Source organism: Lithobates pipiens, unplaced genomic scaffold (assembly GCF_037356315.1).
Source record: "Lithobates pipiens isolate NorthernLeopardFrog02 unplaced genomic scaffold, aLitPip1_a1.2 Scaffold_8, whole genome shotgun sequence".
In the NCBI taxonomy this organism is placed as follows: domain Eukaryota; kingdom Metazoa; phylum Chordata; class Amphibia; order Anura; family Ranidae; genus Lithobates; species Lithobates pipiens.
In genome coordinates, this window is record NW_027507903.1 from 376,427,359 (window position 1) to 376,446,269 (window position 18,911).

An 18,911-nucleotide genomic window follows, 5' to 3' on the forward strand; every position below is an offset into this window, starting at 1 on the left:
CTTCATAAAGAATGGTCACTCATGTGGTCAGAAGCCCAAAGACTGAAAGGGGATGTTCTTAGATACACTTTTCAGATACCAAAGCCCCAAAATGTTCTCATAGACAGTATCCACACATTTTTTTGCATGCAAATGCAGACACAAAACACAATGGCATCCTCATAGCAATTAAAAATTCTGTTGCATTTTCTTTACGGGTGGTTATCAGCGACCCTAAGGGACGGTATATTATTTTAATCGGTATCATAAATGATGTTATATATACAATTGTCTCTTTATAAATCAACACTGCAATCCACTATACATAACAAGTCTATGTACAATGTATGAAGATGTCACCATCCGGATGAAAAAGATTTCACCTTCTTCTCTAACCCTCACAGATCATATTCTAGATCTAATACATACAGACTTGCCCTCCCTATGCAAAGCAAAACTAACCGCTATTGACACCATTAGCTGGTCAGATCATGCCCTCATAACACTAGAATTGTAAGAACAAAATAATGGGACCCCCGTAATTTTATGGTGTAATAATACACGTATCTTTAACCATACGCTCACTGAGAAAAAGTTAAGAAACAATTAGAATTCTTTCAGTTTACTACTACAGAGGAGACCCCAGCATTCACTAGCTGGTGTGCACATAAAGCCTATATCAGAGACCTACTGTTGCAATTAGCATCTAGAGAAAAGAGACAAAGAATGCAGGTAACCAAGTCCCTCTTAGCTAACATTCACCAACTAGAAATGCAGAATAAAAAAAGACATGACACAGACTCTAATAGAAGAATTAAAAAGTTGCAGATTAGAACTAAAGCAACTTCTCATATATGATTATGAGAAAGGCCTAAACACCTAAAAGCTTCATACTACTCCTCTGGGGATAAGGCAGGGAAGATATTGACCCAACAAATCAAAACAAGCTAAAACTAGAATAGCCTATATAACAGACCCTAAGACAGGAACTAAGTTATCTCACTCTAAGGATATAGCGAATGCTTTTAAAAAGAACTTTAGTACCCTTTATAATCTTAAGTCAGATCCGAACTCCTCCCAACCTTCTACTGAAGATATATCAAAATTTCTAGAGAAGGTTAAACTTCCGACTCTTAATCATGACAGGCTGGAACATCTTAAACGCAAATATTTCAGCAATAGAAGTTGAGAAAGTCCTTAACCACTTGCCGCCCGCCCTATTACAAATTGACGGTGGCAAAGTGGTTTCATAATCCTGAGCAGATGTCATATGACGTGATCAGGATTATGAGCCGCTGCGTGCCCCCGGGGGCTCGCATCGCGGCGATCGTTGTTGCGGGGTGTCAGTCTGACACCCTGCAACTACGATCTCGGTAAAGAGTCTCCGACGGAGACTCTTTACCACGTGATCAGCCGTGTCCAATCACGGCTGATCACAGTGTAAATAGGAAGAGCCGGTGATCGGCTTTTCCTCACTCGCGTCTGTCAGACGCGAGTAGAGGAGAGCCGATCGGCTGCTCCTCTGACAGGGGGGGGGGTCTGTGCTGATCGATTATCAGCACAGCCCCCCCGAGGATGCCCACACTGGACCACCAGGGACGCCACCATACCACCAGGGATGCTAAGCAAAAGGTAATCCTACCTAGACCACCAGGGATGCCAGTCAGCACAATGGATGCCAATCAGTGCCCATAATGGATGCCAATCAGTGCCCACAATGGGCATCACTGATTGGCATGCATTATTGTTTGGCACTGATTGGCATCCATTAGTACAGTATAACACCAATGCTGCCTATGAGTGCCCACCTGTGCCGCCTATCAGTGCCCACCTGTGCCGCCTATCAGTGCCCACCCATGCCCATCTGTGCTGCCTATCCATGCCCATCTGTGCCGCCTATCCATGCCCATCTGTGCCACCTATCCATGCCCATCTGTGCCGCTGATCCATGCCAATCCGTGCCAGCTATCAGTGCCAATTTGTGCCACCTATCAGTGTCCATCCGTGTCGCCCATCCGTGTCGCCCATCCGTGTCGCCCATACGTGTCGTCCATCCGTGTCGTCCATCCGTGTCGCCCGTCAGTGCCGCCTGTCAGTGTCCATCAATGCCACCTCATCAGTGCCACTTCACTGGTGCCACATCATTGGTGCCCATCAGTGCCGCCTTATCAGTGCCCATCAGTGTAGCCCCATCAGTGCCCATCAGTGAAGGAGAAAACGTAGTTATTTACAAAGTTTTGAAACTGAAACAAAAAAACATTTTTTTTTTCAAAATTTTCGGTATTTTTTTATTTGTAGCGCAAAAAATAAAAACCGTAGAGGTGATCAAATACCACCAAAAGAAAGCTCTATTTGTGGGAAAAAAAATGATAAAAATTTCCGCGCAATTGTCATTCAAAGTGCGACAGCTCTGAAAGCTAAAAATTGGTCTGGGCAGGAAGGTGTTTAAGTGCCTGGTATTGAAGTGGTTAAATCTATGGCACTGAACAAATCCCCAGGTCCGGACAGACTATCAATGGAGTACTAATAAAACTTTGCTGATAGTCTAGTTCCGCATTTAGTGAACGTATTCATTATAGCGGCATCCTCTGGCTCATTACTGGCAGAAATGCTTAAAGCCCTAGTAGTCACATTGCCCAAACCAGGGAAAGACCCCACCACACCACAAAACTTTAGGCCAATATCTCTCCTTAACACCTCTCCTTGACATAAAAATTTATGCAAAGGTCATTGCTAATAGAATGGCTGAAATAACCCTGACCCTAATAGCCCCTGACCAGGTAGGATTTGTTAAAGGCTGCCAAGCTCCTGATGGCACTCGTAGGATTCTTAACCTACTCCGCCTAGCTGAACACTGAAAACTGCCTACAGCCTTTATAGCTTTGGATGCTGAAAAGGCATTTGATAGAGTACATTGGGGATATTTGCAAGCTACTTTTGAAAAAATTTGGATTCGCAGGCTTTATCCTATCAGCCATCTTAGCACTATACACAAATCCATTGGCACAAGTCTTTACCTCCTCTGTACTCTCTAACACCTTCAACATAACGAATGGCACAAGGCAGAGATGTCCCCTATCCCCTTTGATTTTTACTTTGGTAATGGAGCCCTTTGCGGATGGCCATCAGGAGCTCATTCTATATTAAAGGCATATCAGTAGCCGGCAAGAGTCATAAAATAGGACTATTCACAGACAACGTCATACTGACACTTTATGTTGAATCCTCCTTACCAAAAATGTTCACACTGGTAGATACATTCAACGCCATCTCGTATTATAAGATTAACATATCCAAATGTCAGATTCTCACTACAAATATCAGTCACAAAATAAGAGCAAAAATGAAAGCACTATTTCCTAGTAATTGGGACAATGACAAAATTCAATATTTAGGGATTTATCTAACAGCTAACTCGAATCACCTGTATGATGCTAACTATAAAAACTGGCTTTACTCTGTTCAGAAAAAAAGTAATTCAACTGGGTAAAATTTGAAATCTCCTGGATGGGAAGAATAGCAAATTTTAAAATGGTTATATTATCAAAAATTCTCTACATATTTAGGTCTGTGCCAATACACCTACCAGTCCCTTTCTTTAATAAACTCGATACCTCACTTCGATCCCTTATATGGAAGGGAGCCAAAGCAAGAATAGTTTTCTCTATCCTAACAAAACACAGATTGAAAGGAGGTATGGGAGTCCCAATAATTAAAAGACCACTATAAAACAATTCTTCTAGAATAACTTAAGGCATGGCTTGATCCATATGCAACAAAACAATGGGTCACATTAGAACAAAATTTGGTACAAAATACAAACCTCCGAGGAACCTATACATATACCCGTAGATGAAATACCACTGCAAACATTCAAATTCTTAATTCCAGATTTCTCGGTTCCAACATGGTTAAATGGTGGGTACTCAACCCTAAAGGAGGTCCCAGAAACAGTCAAACACAGGGATAAATTTAAGGCACTACAGATACATCTCCTACAGTCCTTCACCTCCGATACCATAACTCTAGACAAAAGAATTTGGAACTATTATCATAACAACCCTATCCAAAAAAGGGGCATCTCATTTATCTATTCCCTGCTCCAACATAATACTCCAATAAAACAACCTTCCGCCACCTTCCCTTCTTCCATTCTTCTGTTCTTCTCTTCTTCTTCAGATGTTTCCTCGCCGAGTCCTCCGCTCACAATGACAGGGACCGGGCACGCGGCGACTTATATAGGGACAAGGGGCGGGGTCTTCGGTGGATGTCACATGGGTTCATGTCACATGGGTTAATGTCACATGGTGACAGTCCCAGCATCCTCCGGGACTGTGACATTGTAAGGGGGCGGGGTCACCATGTGACATGAACCCATGTGACATCCACCGAAGACCCCGCCCCTTGTCCCTATATAAGTCGCCGCGTGCCCGGTCCCTGTCATTGTGAGCGGAGGACTCGGCGAGGCAACATCTGAAGAAGAAGAAGAACGGAAAGCGGCGGCGGCAGCGGCGGCGGCAGAAGACCGGCCACCGCCTGTAAAAGAGCTAGAAGAAGGCGCGGTGGCCCGGCAGAAGAACCAAAGAGGGGGACAAGACCCCCGAAGTCGGAAGAAGAGGCCGGCGGCGAGGAAGAATGCCGGCCTCCTCCGCTAGCAAAAGAGCTACAAGAAGATAGCGGAGGAGTCCGGCGAGAAGACCCCCGAAGACGGAAGACCCCCGGAGCTGTGCAATAAACTATTTTATCTCGTGTGTTGTGTTTTTTTTGTACTTTTATTTTACAGGTGAATGGGTAGGGGTACCTTGTACCCCATACTCATTCACATAGGGTGGGGGGCCGGTATCCGAGGGCCCCCTTATTAAAGGGGGCTCCCGGATTCCGATAAGCCCCCCGCCCGCAGACCCCGACAACCAACGGCCAGGGTTGTCGGGAAGAGGCCCTTGTCCTCATCAACATGGGGACAAGGTGCTTTGGGGTGGGGGGGCCGCGCGGCCATGTTGAGGGCACCCCCATGTTGAGGGCACGCAGCCTGGTATGGCTCAGGGGGGGGCGCTCGCTCGCCCCTCCTTTCCTGGCCGGCCGGGTAGCGTGCTCGGACAAGGGTCTGTTGTGGACTTTGGGGGGACCCCCACGCCGATTTTTTTCGGCGTTGGGGTTCCCCTTTAAGTCCATACCAGGCGGCGGGGCCAGCGACGTCTCCTTCGCGGGCCCCGCCTACCTGGAGACGCGCTCAAAATGAGCGGACTTTCCTCCGCGTGTGTGGGCGAGTCCGTTCATTTCAAAAGTAGGGCGGATAGTACGGCGGACTTAGTACGCCGTATTAGTCCGCTGAAAAAGTGCCGTGTGTGGGCAAGTAGCCCGCTCGGAAAGTCCGAAGGACAGTCTGGCGGGAAGTCCGCCAGACTAAGTACGTCGGACAGACGGCTACGTGTGTACGCGGCTTTACTGGCATCAGAAGTTGGGAGGACCTCTGGTTAAATGGATGGTCATTCCATCTTCCCACACAAATGCTGCAGGCCTCTGCTATTAGAAGAGGTGCATGTGATTACACTAGCTAGTTTGCCAATCTATAAGGGGCAGCTGCGGTGACCAGGATGCCTCATTGAAAGGGATCACTGGTATTCATCATCCTAGGAAAGCATGTCATAGAGGGGGTAGGTATGGTACTGCAAGGGATCCATTTTGCAATGCCTGTAAACGGTTGCTGGTGCTATCATCATCTCTCCCATATTCTGGTTCCCCACTACCAACTTTAGCAATCCCAGGTGCATTCTTATCTCTTGGGTCCATTTTGGTAGTGTCCTTCTAAGTGATTTATTTGTGCAACACTACACCAGTATGTTGCAGCATGAGATTCTAGCACAGTAATTCAGGGAGATCAAGATAAGTTGTTTGATGAAGACATCTCTAATTTAGTGCTTCCACTCCTTTTGCTGCTAGTTGGAAAATCATTTTCCTTCTTTTCTGGTAAAAAGTAAAGATGAACACCAGCATGCTCAGCTAAGGAGGGTTACTGGGCAAGTGAATTCAAGAAGTCTCTGTTTGCCATAGATGTGTTACAACCCTGAACAAGCAGATGTTTTAAGGATGCACCACCTGAAGAGACACCTTATGCAGGTTCATTCACACAATTCCATAGTGGTGGACTATATAAACCATCAGGGTGGGATCATGAGCTTGACAGCAGCTCTGAAAGTGACTTACATCCTAAGTTGGGCACAACTTCATAAACCAACCCTGGCTGCAGTACACATAACCAATGGTAGAAAACTGGCAAGTGGACTATCTTAGTCTAAAAGGTCTGGATCAGGGTAATTTACCCAGCGGTCTTCCAACAAATCTTCCTGAAATAGGGAATGCCATATGGCAATATTCTGATGCCAATTCTCAATTGAAAGGTGGATAGATTTGTAGCCAAAGTAAAGGACCCTTGGCCATATGTGGAAAAAGCATTGGTGGCTCCATTGGATCACTACACCCATATTTGCCAGTAAAGCTGCAGCTGTGGCTACTAGGCCAGATCAAAGTCGAGGGGATCCATAAATTCTTGTGGTTCCAGATTGGCCCCACAGGTCATGTTACATTGATCTCATTCCTTTGATAATGGATGCCCTCTGACATCTACCTTTTTGAGAAGACCTCTTGTCCCGAGAGCCTGTTTACTACCCTGCTTTACGGCTGCTGGCTTTAATGGCTTGGTTGTTGTAAGAAAAGTACTGAGGGTCATCAACATCTACTGTGTTTTTACACATGCCAAAATCTCTAGTCTATCTTGGGAATGAGTAAAAGAGGGTGGCTATATTCCTGCATAGAGTTGGACCATGGGGAATAAACTTAACCATCTTCTAACTGGAAGCCAGATGACAGCAGAGGAAAAAAAAAAGGAATCTTGAGATTTGGATGAGAGCAATAGAAGGTAACTTTTGACTTAAGAGAACATACTTGAATAGAATAGATGTAGTATACCTAGGCTTTCAGGGACATTTATAAAAGATGATTATCCCGCAGATGACTTTCCAAGCCTCTTACCAGATTTCCAATCCACTTATGGCAAATGGGTCCCATGCACTGTCCCAACCAACTGTGTGTCTTCTCCTTTATTCACCTTTGCTTCCCAAATATCTTCAACTCATCACATGTGAAACCCAAAAGAAGCTCATATAGTGTAGTATAGGAGTATAGATTTATTTATTTATTGTGTAGTATACAGTATCAATTTATTTATTAAGAATGAGTTCAGATTGTGTAATAGAATCCTCAAGTCAAAGGCACAACTAGAACCTTCAGGGCCGTGGTGCAAGAAATCATGAAGGGCACTTTTCAGATTTTTTTTCTGTTTCTGATCAGTGGCAGCAGTGGCGGTGGCGGGATCAGTGGTGAGGAGGATGGGATCAATGCCAGTGGTGGTGCCACCTGCCTCTTACTGATCCCACCCCCCACCACCACCAATATTATCTCTATTCCCTCCCCCATAGGGATGAGTTCTGTGGTGGAGGATGGGATCAGTTGCACTGGCAATTTGTAACTTACTTAATCAGTTGATTCCCCCTCAGTATTCCCATGCCTCCAAGGGTGCCTGTGTCATGGGGTCTCCTCGCTGAGGGAAGAGCTCCTCCCCCTTCACTCTGTTGGTGTTCTCTTTTAGTGTCCACCTCCGCCTCCCTACATGACTTCTCTCTAGAGAGGATAGGCAGGGCAGTCAAGACTCCAGTGAAGTGATAGTGCTCAGCTCAGCCTTCTCTCAGTGGACAGTGGGCGACTCCCCCACCACGGCGGGATGGATGCGTGGGCGACTCATAGTAGCACAGCCAGGGCGGGCAGGTCCCAACAACCTCCCACCCTCAGTATAAATATTTAAATCCCCAAAAATTATGGAATGAGTGGCCACAGATTTGGCATATTTATTGCTGTCAATAACAGAAACAAAATTGAGGGACTCCATACTACCTTCCCAAAATGACAAAAATATAATCAATGAACATTTTCCAAATTTTTAATTGTGGCCATTCCTTACCAAAAATGTCCTCAAGATTGGCAAGGCTGGGGGCTTGCAGAAGAAATTTACTTTGTACTCTTTTGAAATTGTAAATCTCCTCAGTGCCTATTTCACTGTATTTACTTTTTTGATGGTTGATGCTCATATACAATGAAGAAACATCAATGATAGCAAGGATTATGTCCGATCCTATCTCCATATTATCAACAATTCTTTTTAACATCACTACTATTCTTTAAAAAATGCTGGCATCTGGGCTAGAATCGGCTGTAAATAGAAATCAACATATTCTCCCTCTCATGTGTGGCATGAATTAATCTTACTAACTATGGGTCTCCTGGGTGATTTAATAAGACTCTTATTAATCTTGTGTAGAAACTATATCATGGGAATTCTGCAGATGGATGGCACCAAATATTTAGCTTCCTTAATAACCCTTTATTCTTTGTTTTGTTTTGTTGTGTGACTGATGCCGCATACACGCGATCGGACTATCCGGTGGACTTAGTCTGGCGGACAAACCTCCAGACTTTGAAACAGAGGTCCGCCGGACTTTCAGAACGAGTGGGCCTGCCCACAGTCCGACGGGACTAGGTGCAGACAAACTGCCGGACTATGGCGGGAGTCCGCCGGACTTTTGAAATGAACGGACTTGCCCACACACGGAGGAAAGTCCGTTCATTTTGAATGCAGCTCCAGGTAAACGGGACTAGCGAAAGAAGTCAATGTCGCTGCCTCCATCGGCGAGATTGACACCTCGCTGGCCCCGTAAACTGGTATGGAAAAAATGGTGTTGGTGTCCCCCGCAAAGTCCACATTAGACCCTTATCCAAGCACGCAGCCTGGAAGGTCAGGAAAGGGGGTGGGGATGAACGAGCGCCCCCCTCCTGAGCCGTACCAGGCCACGCGCCCTCAACATGGGGGGATGCTTTGGGGAACCCCACCCCAAAGCATCTTGTCCCCATGTTGATGAGGACAAGGGCCTCTTCCCGACCACCCTGGCCATTGGTTGTCGGGGTCTGCGGGCGGGGGGCTTATCGGAACCTGGGAACCCCCTTTAATAAGGGGGCCCTCAGATACCGGCCCCCACCCTATGTGAATGAGTATTGAGGTACCATGTACCCCTACCCTTTCACCTGGTGAAAAAAGTGTAAAGAAAAATACACAACACATGTTTTTAAAATAATTTATTGCACAGCTCTGGGGGTCTTCTTCCATCTTGGGGGGTCTTCTCGCCAAACTCCTCCACTATCTTCTGCTAGCTCTTTTATTAGCGAAGCTTTCTTCTTTGTCGTCGCCGCCGCCGTCTGGGGGTCTTGTCCCCCTCATCGGTAAGGGACAAGGGGCGGGGTCACCGGATGATGTCACATGGTGACCCCGCCCCCTTATGATGTCACAGCCCCAGCATCATCCGGGACTGTGACATAAGGGGCGGGGACATCGCCTGGTGACCCCACCCCTTGTCCCTATATAAGTCGCCGCACAGCGCACCCCTGCCATTGCGGCCAGAGACAGCGTCGAGTCAACATCTCAAGGAAGAAGAAGAGAAGGCTGCGGCGACGACAACAGAAGACCGGGCCACCACTAGTAAAAGAGCTGGAAGAAGGAAGCAGAGGCCCGGCAAGAAGAACCGAAGAGGGGGACAAGACCCCTGAAGTCGGAAGAAGACCCCCCGGACAGCAGCGGCAAAGAAGAAAGCCAGGCTCCTCCGCTAGTAAAAGAGCTAGCAAAAGATAGCGGAGGAGTCCAGCAAGAAGACCCCAAATTTTATAACCTTGTGTTGTGTTTTATTTACACTTTTTTCACCAGATGAATGGGTAGGGGTACATTGTGCCCATACTCATCGGTATCTGGGGGCCCCCTTATTAAAGGAGGCTCCCGGATTCCGATAAGCCCCCCGCCTGCAGACACAGACAACCAACAGCCAGGGTTGTCGGGAAGAGGCCTTTGTCCTCATCAACATGGGGACAAGGTGCTTTGGGGTGGGAGGGGCCCTTACCATCTACCCCTTTTTGAGTACATTACTCAGCCTCACTTACTTATTTATCCATTATTATTCATTTGGGCGGCACAGTGGTGTAGTGGTTAGCACTCTCGCCTAGCAGTAAGAAGGGTCGCTGGTTCCAATCCCAGCCACGACTCTACCTGCCTGGAGTTTGCATGTTCTCCCTGTGCCTGCGTGGGTTTCCGCCGGGTACTCCAGTTTCCTCCCACAAACCAAAGACATGCATGTAGGTTAATTGGCTTCTGTCCACAATTGACCCTAGTATATGAATGGGGACCTTGGATTGTGGGCTCCTTGAGGGTAGGGACCAATGTGAGTGTGCAATGTACAGGGATAGGGACAATTGTAGACACTCAGGTTGAACTGGATGGACTGGTGTCTTTATTCAACCTTACTAACTATGAAACTATTACTTTTTAACATTTCAAGTTTATTCAATCAAATAAAATACAAGCATAGTTGAACACTTATAGCCAGAAATGGTCATAATACATAAGGTACATTTGAAAGACTGTCAGGAACACACAAGAAAAAATGGATTGCAGGTAACAGAGGCACAAACTTCCTGAGAGTAAGGTATTCTGACAGATAACTGCAAAACCTCAACTGAGGTCTGATGATTTCTTCAAATAATGTTATCTATACATTTTGGTAGCAGTATTCCAAATTTTCCCCTCCCACCGAGAGAAAAAATAGATGTGGGATGGTTGTAAAAGGAAGAGGAGAGAAAAGAGAAAGATCTAGAGAAGTGTGATCAAAGGATAGAAAAGTAGAGAAGTCATGTCATAGTAGTATCATTAGCATTATCGTTATCTTCCAGTGGCTGTATCTTAGCAGACAAGGGAAATAAATAAATCAGCCCTCAGACGTTCCATTGTAGTTCCCAACAAACAGGTCTCTATAGGTTTGCGTGCTCCGAAAGGCGAACCAAGGCGTCCACGTAGTGTGGTATTTCTCCACCATGTCAGTGGACTGGGCCAATGTCTCCTCCATGTCGCACACCTCCCTAATCTGAAAGAGCCAATCCCTGATTGTAGGGACGCTCGTCGATTTCCAGTAGCGTGGTATCAAAATTTTGGTTGCATTCAATAAATGTCTAGTCAATGACTTCTTATAGCGTCGTAAGGAGAAGGTGGTGACATGCAGGAGACAGCACGCCGCGTCAAGACTCATGGATGTGTCAGTTATAGCTCTGATCAGCCCCCGTACCGAGTCCCAAAATTGCTGAATGAGGGGGCATTGCCACCATATGTGTAGGAGTGTGCCAGTTTCCTTCTGACAGCGCCAGCAAACATCAGAAGTTTGAGGGAACCATTTGTGTAGTTTCGCTGGTGTGGCGTTCCACTGAGTAAGCAATTTATAGGATGTTTCCTGTGTTCTGGTGCTCAATGAGCATTTATGTGCCAGGACACAGGCCTTTCCCCATTGACCGTCAGAGAGTTCAATCCCGAGAGCCTCGGACCATTGTTCTCTGAGTCTCTCCACTCGCCCTTCCCCTGCATTCTGTAGCCAGGCGTACGAAAGAGATGTAGTGTTCGGAGTTTGCCTACCTTCCCAACATACTCTTTCTATTTCTGTAAGATCTCTCATAAAGTGACCTCTATAGGTCGGCCTGTTGGTGTAACTTCTAATTTGGAGGCAAGTCCAGTATGTCAAGTGAGGTAGTGAGTTTGCTGATTTGAAAGTCGTGAAGTCTATCATCTGAGCATTTTGGAAGCAATGTTTCGTGAGGAGAGGTGTGAGGCGGTTGGAGGACCGGTAGAGGTGCACTCCCATACCAGGTGGAAAGTCGGGATTATCGCATAAAGGCGTGAGTGGGCTCAATATGGAAGAAAATTTTGTGTTATGAAGGGCCAGCCGATGGAAGATTGAAAGAGTGGTGTGAATTAAAGGACGTTGTTTCAACGCTCTCGGATATCCGGATTCTGGCACCCAAGGAAGAAATCTCAATGGAACAGGGCTCAGCTCATCTTCTAGTGCCACCCAATCTTTAGCTCCACCGTGACAGTGCCAATCAATAATTCTTGCTACGTGCGCAGCTTGATAATATAGTTTGTAGTCAGGCAGACCCATCCCACCACAATCCTTGGGCAAGGTCAGGAGAGAGTCTTTTAAACGGGGTCTTTTATGCGCCCATACAAATTGTGTCTGAATCGCCTGCAATTTTTTGAAGAAATGTGTCGGGATCTTAATTGGAAGTGTTCTAAACAAGTAGAGTATTTTGGGTAAGATGTTCATTTTACATATGGCAGCCCTGCCAAACCAGGAAAAGTTCCTTGGGTGCCATTCCTTCAGGTCCGTCTCGATGACCTTGAGCAATGGTATAAAGTTTTTTTCGAAAACCCGGGCAAGTGGAGGGGTCAGCCAAACACCTAAATATTGGAGTGCCTCGGTCACCCATCGAAAGGGGTTATCGGTCCGAAGAATCTCCACTACGTGGCTCGGTAAACTAATGTTTAAGGCTTCCGACTTGGTGAGATTGATTTTTAAGTTAGAGAGATAACCATAAATTGAAAATTCTCGCAATAAGTTGGGAATGGAGATATGGGGATTCGTTAAGAAAAACAGAAGATCATCCGCATATGCGGCAATCTTGTATTCCTTCCTGGCTGTCCGAAAGCCAGTGACGTCAGGGTTCATCTTCAGTAGTCTAATGAATGGTTCTAGTGAAATAATAAATAAGATGGGTGACAGGGGGCATCCCTGCCTCATGCCATTGGATATATGGACCGTGTCAGAGAAGGAGCCATTAATGCGGAGTTTGGCAGAAGGGTTTCTATATAAAGCAGATATCCATGACATCATTTGTGGGCCCAGACCAATAAATTTGCAGGTAGTCAGCATGAAATCCCAGGCTACTCTATCGAAGGCCTTCTCCGCATCGGTAGAGAGGAGAAGGCCCTCGATATTTCGCTCATGGGCCATCTGTATGAGGTTAAGCGCCTTTGTCACATTGTCCTTGGCCTCCCTCCCCGGCATAAATCCGGCCTGTTCCGGTCCAATTATGGTGTGGAGCAGGGGTAGTAGTCTAGTTGCCATAATTTTAGCCAAAAGTTTGACGTCTAGGTTCAAAAGGGAAATTGGTCTATAATTGGAGCATAGTGTTGGGTCTTTATTCGGTTTGGGTAGAACAGTAATATGCGCCTCCAGGAACCCTGGCGGTATTTCTCTGGGAGATGAGAGGGAGTTCAGTGCTTTTGTTAGTGGCTTCGACAGAGTATTAATGAAAGTTTTGTAGTAAATTGCGGTATAGCCATCAGGGCCGGGGCTCTTCCCTGATTTCAGATCCTTTATGGCCCTATGTACCTCAGTCTCATCCACCGGGGCCTCCAAAAGTGCGGAGTCCTCCGTGGATATCCGAGGCAATTTGGATTTAAATAAATAGTCCTGTATGGCTTGGGTCCTGGATCCTGTCAAGTCTTTGGGTCTATGTTGGGGCGGTAGATTGTATAGTTTGGTGTAATAAGTCTGAAAATGCCTGGCTATCTGTTCATCCGTCACGTCAAGTTTGCCTTCCTGATTAACTATTCCTGATATGCTATTCCTGTAACGCGGTCCTTTCAGTGCTCTCGCCAAAAACTTGCCCGATTTATCTCCGTGCTCATAGTAAATTTTCCGCCGAAAAAATAAAAATCTCTTCGACGTAGCGTCTAGAATCTGGTGTAATTGTTTCCTGGCAGCTAGAAGGTCCGTCGCCGTCTGTGTTGATAAAGATTGTTTGTGCAAAGTCTCAAACTTCGAAATTTTGTTCGCTATGGCGGTAATTTCCTTTTCCCTGTCCTTCTTGCGTTGAGAGCCCATCTTCATTAGAACCCCCCTAAGTGTGCATTTGTGGGCTTCCCATACCATCAAAGGATCCATATCCTGCGTAGAGTTAAGTGTAAAGAACTCCTGTAATTGGGAGGATATTTCTGGTAGGAGTGTGGGGTCTGTCAGGAGTGATGAGTTCAACCTCCAAGTTAAGGGTTTCGACTTTTATTGTTGCCTAAGTGTAAGGGAGATCGGAGCATGGTCAGATAAACCTTGAATGCCTATTGCTGCTCCGGTCAATAAGTGTACGTCTCTGCGAGAGACAAATAAATAATCTATTCTAGAATATTTAATGTGCGGGGCCGAAAAGAAAGTGTAGTCCCTCCCCTCCGGATGAAGGACTCGCCAAGAATCCAGTAGATGCAGGGAGTGTAGAAGTCCCTTTATCTGTTTCAAGATTTTATATGATACGTGCGATTTGCCGGTGGAGGTGTCCGTCAGGGGGTTAAGGGGAAGGTTAAAGTGAAACTATTACTTTTTAAAGTACTATTACTATATTGTTTAAAAGGACTACAGTCATTCATTAATTTTCAATTTACTTCTGAGCTAATGTATTCTCTAGAAAGCTGTTGTCTCTATTCCTCACTCTTGAGGATACACTTTTCCCCTCTCGCCTTTTCTCCTTTTTTCTTCCTTTTGGACCCGGCAACTTTTTTACCCGCCCCAGTGTTTCCTCTGGTAGGTTAAAAAATAAAAAACTTTTCTCTTTCCACAGGGGGTGTCCAAGGGGAGATCCCTGTGGGATTAGTTGTCTATAGGCAAGAAAGAGGAGGATAATAATATATAAAAAAAAAAAATCACAAATTACCATCTATGACAATTATCATCATCCCTTTTCCTTGAGAGCCTTGGATACTGGGAAGACATGTATTCTATAGTCGGCACTCACTGGCAATGCAGGGGTTCCCTTATAATGTTTGGGAGGGAGCGCAAAAAAACTACCATTTTTCTGCTATACTATAGGGGCCCGCTGTCCCTGCCTGCAAAGGGCATTTGCTTTGTGCCTGGCTGAACCACTGTCAGGCCTTAACCACAGTGCTAGTTGGTCCTGGGAGTGATAGACTGCAAGCAAGTGTATTGTGAGGGGCTAGCTCGGCAGCGGGTGTGTGTGACCCCCTGGATGGGTTCACAACACAAAATCAGGCACAGCAGACAGCGTTGTAGGTGCAAAAAAACAAAAGATGCGGTTTATTTATGCTACATGCAGTGATACAAATAACAGCCAAACAAAAATAAAACATGAAAATAAATCCTGGTCAGCTTGACCTCTAACTACACACTTAGATTCCCTGTCTAACAACTGAGTGCAGCCTTGTGCTGCACCAGTCCCTGTCTCTGTTGTAGAGGTTTGCCACACAGGCGTTAACTCACCGCACAGAACAGATATCACACTCCCCAGTCTATACAACACAAAACTGGTTCCAGGATGGAGCATCTCCCTAAGCATGCTGGGGTTTTTTGTAGAGGTCTTAATGAGCCCACTTACTTCAGCTGGGCTCATTAACTCTTCCCCTCTAATTGTAAAGGTCTGCATAAAGCCTGAATCTAGGGCACACATATTTCCCATTCTGGATACAACCAGGTGACTTTACCTGCGTGCTGCCACATACCCCCCCCCCTCTTGTTTCAACCCTGGGGTTGTAACACAAGCAGTCAGACACGCATGTATCCGAGACAAAGCATCCACATTCCCCATTTTAACACCAGGGCGATGCTTAACTGTAAAGTTAAATTCTTGTAGGGCCAGGAACCACCTATTTACCCTTCTATTGGTCTCCTTGTTCTGAGCCATCCACTTTAAAGGAGCGTGATCAGTCACCGGGTCAAAGTGCCTACCTAGCAGATAGTACCGAAGGGAATCTAGAGCCCACTTCACTGCTAAACATTCCTTCTCAATCGTGGCGTAATTTGCCTCATGGGACTTCAACTTCCTGCTGAGGTAAATGACTGGGTGCTCTTCCCCGTTCCAGACCTGGGATAACACTGCTCCTAACCCAACGTCTGATGCATCAGTTTGTACAACAAAGTCCTTAGAGAAGTCTGGTGAGTACAACACTGGCTGGCTACATAAGGCTGTTTTTAAGGACTGAAATGCTTCTTCAGCCTCTGGGGACCATTTAACCATGACAGACTCTTTCCCTTTTGTCAGGTTGGTGAGGGGCACAGCCTGAGAAGCAAAATGGGGAATGAATCGTCGATAATAGCCAGCGATTCCCAGAAAGGCTCGTACCTGTTTCTTGCTGTTGGGACGTGGCCAACTCTGTATGGCCTCGACTTTATTGACTTGGGGTTTTATCACCCCCTCCCAATAGTGTACCCAAGATATTTGGCCTCCTCCTGTCCAATGGTACACTTCTTTGGATTGGCCGTAAACCCAGCATCCCGGATAGAGTCTAGGACTGCTTGTACTTTCGGCAAATGTGAGACCCAGTCTGTGCTATGGATAATCACATCATCCAGGTAAGCTGCAGCATATTTCTGATGGGGCCTCAGAATCTTATCCATTTTCCGCTGGAATGTTGCCGATGCATTCTGTAACCCAAACAGCATTCTCTTATATTGGAATGCCCCATCTGGGGTTAAAAACGCAGTTTTCTCCTTGGCCGACTCGGCCAGGGGAATTTGCCAATAGCCTTTGGTGAGATCAAGAGTTGTCATATATCGGGCTGTTCCCAGCCGGTCAATCAACTCATCTATACGCGGCATGGGGTAGGTGTCAAATTTTGTAACTTTATTTAATTGTCGAAAATCGTTACAAAACCGCCAGCTCCCATCAGGTTTGGGCACTAGTACGATAGGACTGGACCAGTCACTCTGGGACTCCTCTATCACACCCAATTCCAACATCCTTTGAACCTCCCCACGTATTGCCTCCCGTCGGGCCTCTGGTATTCTATAAGGTTTTAGTTTTACCCTTTCTCCTGGCGGGGTGATAATGTCATGCTCTACGCCAGATGTTTGTCTCAGAGAAAATCTCTTTGTTACGAAGTACAAACTCTTTAACCTCCTGTTGTTGGGGTTTCGATAAGGTGTCTGCTATTCCAACCTCAGGAACTAAGCAATCAGGCTGTACTTGTGACAAAGTCTCTGCGACTAGGGATTCCCTATCCCTCCAGGCTTTCAGCAGATTGACGTGATAGATCTGCTCCGGCTTTCGCCTTCCTGGCTGTCTAACCCTGTAGTTCACCTCACTAATTTTTTCAATTACTTCATATGGACCTTGCCATTTGGCCAGAAATTTGCTTTCAACCGTAGGGACTAGCACCAAGACCCTATCCCCCGGGTAAAAAGTACGGGTCTTGGCCCCACGGTTGTACACTCTCTGCTGTGCTAACTGCGCTTGGGTTAAATGTTCCTTTACAATTGGCATTACCTGTGCAATTCTATCTTGCATCAGGGCGACATGCTTAATCACGCTCCTGTGAGGAGAACTCTCATTTTCCCAAGTTTCCTTGGCGATATCCAGCAGCCCTCTTGGGTGTCTCCCATAGAGCAACTCGAAGGGTGAGAAACCCGTAGAGGATTGGGGTACCTCCCTAATGACAAACATTAGATAGGGTATTAGACAGTCCCAATTCTTTCCATCTCTATCCACCACCTTCTTTAACATTTGTTTAAGGGTTTTGTTGAATCTTTCAACCAACCCATCTGTTTGGGGGTGATACACAGATGTACGCAATTGCGTCACTTTGTACAACTTGCATAATTCTTTCATAACCCGGGACATAAAGGGTGTACCTTGGTCCGTAAGCAGTTCCTTACAAATACCCACACGGCTAAAAACAAGAGATAGCTCTTTGGCTATGGTTTTGGCCGAGGTATTTCAGAGAGGAATTGCTTCCGGATAACGGGTGGCATAGTCCAATATAACCAAAATGTACTGATGCCCCCTGGCGGACTTCATTATCGGACCTACCAAATCCATTGCGATCCTTTCAAAGGGGACCTCAATGATAGGAAGAGGTACCAGCTGGTTACAGAAATGTGGCATAGGTGCCGACTTCTGACACACAGGGCAGGAGGAACAATAATTTTCTATTTCCTTCATGACCCCAGGCCAATAGAATCTCTGCAATACCCTCTCTCTGGTTTTCTCTGTCCCCAGATGACCTCCCAGAATGTGCCCATGAGCCAATTCTAACACCAACTTCTTGTAAGGTTTGGGCACAAGTTGCTCAATGGTTTCTTCTGCCCTTTGAGCCACTCGATACCGCAGGTCCCTTTCCATAGTGAAGTAAGGATAAGGGCAAGTCTTATCTGGGTTCACTAACTCACCATCTATTTTCACCACATTTTCCCGTGCCTTTATTAGGGTGGGGTCTTTTAACTGTTCTGTGGCAAAATTTTCCCTGTGAACCTCAAGATCCGAAAACTCCACAGACGGCATGTTTTCATCTGAGGATGTTGGCTCCTCCCCAGTTTCTCGAGTTTCCCCCACCAATACCGACAAGGGAAATTCAGGAGAGTCCTCACCACTCCCAGAGGAATTCTGGTCATCTTCCTGGTTTATAGGGGTACCAGTGGGGGGCTCAGGACAATCCCAGAGTTCCCAGAATTTTGGAAAATCCCTTCCCACAATAGCATCATGTGGTAAGTGAGACACTAACCCCACCTGATGAGAGAGGTTACCTTTGGGGGTCTCAAAAAACACTGAAGTTACAGGATACTCTCGGGTGTCCCCATGCACACAAATAACAGCCACCTTGTTCTTCCCAGAGACCTCTGTAGTAACTAATTCAGCTTTTATCAATGTTACCAGGCTACCTGAATCCAGCAACACACCAACATTTCTACCATTAATACACATTTTACATAAATGTTTCTCAGGTCCCTGAATGGCAGTGCATGCAACTGTCGCAAACAGCGACTGACGTCTCTCCCTTATAAAGTCACATTGCATAGGCTCATCCACCACGGGGCAATTGGCTGCAATATGTCCCTCTTGCCGGCAGCGGTAGCAAATAATCTTTTTCGCTGTCTCTTGCAGCATGGGCTTCCTGGGCTGCTCCCGCCAGACCTTAGGTAGAACTCCCACCCTCTCACTCTCTCCACCCTCACCCCTTGGAATCATCTTACCCGCCACTGGGGATGATCTGGTCTTAGGGTGGAAAGTCCGTGAGT

General features: G+C 46.2%; 1 protein-coding gene across 2 annotated transcripts in view; it reads right to left on the reverse strand.

The window, feature by feature from the left end:
- Positions 1–18,911, reverse strand: part of SLC23A1 (solute carrier family 23 member 1) — a 1,056,923-nt gene that overhangs the window by 407,425 nt on the left and 630,587 nt on the right. The gene's annotated exons all lie outside the window — the stretch shown is intronic.